Source organism: Chionomys nivalis, chromosome 2 (genome assembly GCF_950005125.1).
Source record: "Chionomys nivalis chromosome 2, mChiNiv1.1, whole genome shotgun sequence".
Lineage (NCBI taxonomy): Eukaryota > Metazoa > Chordata > Mammalia > Rodentia > Cricetidae > Chionomys > Chionomys nivalis.
In genome coordinates this window covers 108163489-108166403 of record NC_080087.1, presented here as the reverse complement: position 1 = coordinate 108166403, position 2915 = coordinate 108163489, and the positions used below count along the sequence as shown (strand labels likewise).

The following is a 2915-nucleotide window of genomic DNA, read 5'->3' as shown; positions in this document are numbered from 1 at the left end:
CAGCTGGCTATCAGGGTTGCCCTCTAGCTTTGTAGAAAGTATCACCAGCCCTATCTGAATGCAGAACAGGGAGTAACTAGAGCACAGGCCTGAGGGAGATGGGAGCTTTCTGAGCAGGCTTGGCAGGCCCGAACAGCAAGCACGGTGGCTGGCCGCCCATCCGATAGTGGTGAAGGTGAATTCGGGGGAGAGCATCTGCAGCTCCCAGATGCCAGAGATAGAGAAGAGGAGGTCAGTGGTCAGAAGAGATGCCTGCCCTGGGGAGTACAGATCTGAGATGGCCATCTGGGTGGCTGTGCGCGCGTGCAGAGTGGCTATGGTTTTGTGCTTTCTCTGGGATGTAGGGAAAAAAATGTGTCCCTTGTTCTTTGTTCCATCTCGGCTGTCTTACAGGAAACTGTAAGGAACACCTTTCTCATCAACCGGAGCGCGTGAGGAGGGTGAAATGTAAAACTCTGCTTTCTGGTCCTGATATACCTAAATGCTCTTAGCAATAGGATTCTAAAAGCCCACAGGCCAGCTTTCTACCCAGCCAGGATGTAAGAGATTTAACCAGAAATTAGGAATGCAGACCACCGATTGTGCCCCTGGTGGCTCCAGCCAGAAACAATTACCCACTTGGCTCATTAGGACAAGTAACAAATGGCTAATTGTCTTTACAATTAGCCAAGAGCTGGTTCCGTTGCTTGTGACTGTGAACTGGGCACTTTGAAGACAGACTGGCAAGGAGAGAAAAGAGATTCAAATTCAGATGTAGAGAGATGGGCTGTCTTTTCATTGGGGTTCTTTTTCTTTATGAAGAGAATGGGGGTGGTGGTAAGAGGGGTGTACAAAGATGGTTGCCCAAGTGAGCCTGTGCTATGCCAGAGCAGGCCTCCATTATCCTCGCTTGTAAGCCCGGCGATTCATGAGAGAAAACGCACTGAGTTATGGGGATGTGTGATTGGCTTAGACAAAAGCCACTTTCTTGTGTGTAGCCCTTAGGAGGCGAAGTCTATGATTTTGATCCTTCTGGAAATTTCCTGAGGCCTGCTGTGAGGATATCAAGTACAAACCACTTACCCAAGTACTCCAAAATCTTTCCTAAACAGACTAATACATTCACACGAACGGCAAGGGAAGATGTTTGTAAATAGGCACTTTTAACTCTTGGAATCAAACATTTTTCATGGATAGGTAATCTATAAGATTTGCAAAAGCTGGGATGATTAGATCTCCTGGATCTGAATAGAAGACACTGTACCCTCGAGGGCTCTGTTGACCATGAGCAGCACACTGTTCTTTATCTCGTCAGGAGGGGTTTTGGTTAGGAGCAAATCCATTTTTTTTTTTGTAGAAAAATTAACAAAATTTTTGTCATCTGATCCGCATCGGGTCTTGGAGCTAGAGTCACATTTAGCAAATGATTCACCTGTTCACAAACTTCCTCAGGTCTATAAGTGAACTGGATCCTAAGTGACTCAACTGGTCCAAATGTCTACTGAAACTCTTGTAAACGCCCTGCTTGTGGACTTCAAATAAAGGTTTCTCTTTATTAGAGACAGCATACATAACAGTTCTGAAGAATGCATATCGCTTGCTGTCTCCCAGCTCATGGAGAGGATGTACTCAGGAGCCAAGTATTCAGGATGTGGAAGGCACAAAGATGTTAAGTTTGGGTCCCACTCTTTACAAGGAAACTTAGGCTCTTATTCAGAAAGATTGATGACACACAAAACTCAAAACCCATTTTTCAGGCTCCACTTTTATTCAGAATTGCATTTTCAGGAGTAACGTTTCCATAAACCATTTTGACACTGCTATGCAAAAATGACAATCCTTACAATCCTAAACAAACCATACTTAGTTTCTGCATCATACAGTTTATAATTCTTAATGTTTGGAGATATTGAAGAGAGTAGACTTTTCCAGTTACCAAGAACATTGGCTAAACTGGCAAAAACTGGTTCTGTACAAAATGCCAAGCAATCCCTTGACTCTTCTAAGGGATGCTGGAGTAAGAAGTAGAGGGCGGCGTATCTGGGTACGCTGCTGGACTCCTCGTTTTAAAGAATCAATTTGATCCTTTTCAAATTTTTGACATTTGTCAATCATCTTTTTATCAAAAACAAAACAGCCACTTCCTGTTTTGTTGACTTCTTTGTGCTGTTAAAAAATCTTCCATGCCAGCCCATGGCCATCACTGGCAATGTGTTGGGCAACAAGTTCCCTAGCGACAAGGTTTCCCATGACAACACTAGTGACATCCGCTGTTACTTTTGTAACCGTGCTCTTCAATTTATTCAACGTGGACTCCATGGCTGCAGTACTTGGTGGTTTAAGTTACCTAGCTCACCTCCTCCTGTCTCCCAAAAATTCCTTCTGCTTTTTCTCACCCTTTCTCTCTCTCTCTCTCTCTCTCTCTCTCTCTCTCTCTCTCTCTCTCTCTCTCAATGAGACATGTCTACTCCTGGCAGCAACAATCTACTTCAGAGAAGATAATGGGCATCAAAGAAACTTCACATGGAGTTTTACTTTCTTCGTGGCAAAAGTAAGCCACTGGACAAGAAAATGCCCCTGTCTCGATGACTGGCAATATGTTGTCTTAATTGGACAAGCAGGAGACAAAAGAAAGTGTCTGTCAAATATTGTCAAGTTAAGGAGGAACAGCCCTTCAGAATGTCTTGCTTCACAGAAAGTTCTGTTGGATATGCTAGGCCTGTAGGCCGAAGATGGATACCTTCAATGTTGCAGAGGAACTTTGGGTGACTGTCCAGGCAACCAGCTGTTTCTGCCATTACATTTTTTGGAAGTCGCTTGCTTGCACTTACTGCTTACTCAGTCAATATTATTTCCTTTTGGGGTCTCTGAGGTAGTTGAAGACTAAATAGTTATAGTTATCATCTCCTTTGTTTATGAGACTCAGAAAAGAAATT

General features: G+C 43.7%; 1 pseudogene; it reads right to left on the bottom strand.

Annotated features, from left to right (window-relative positions):
* Positions 1 to 1306: 1306 nt before the first annotated feature.
* LOC130869275 (SCY1-like protein 2) lies at positions 1307 to 2298 on the bottom strand (annotated as a pseudogene).
* Between the last annotated feature and the right edge of the window lie 617 nt (positions 2299 to 2915).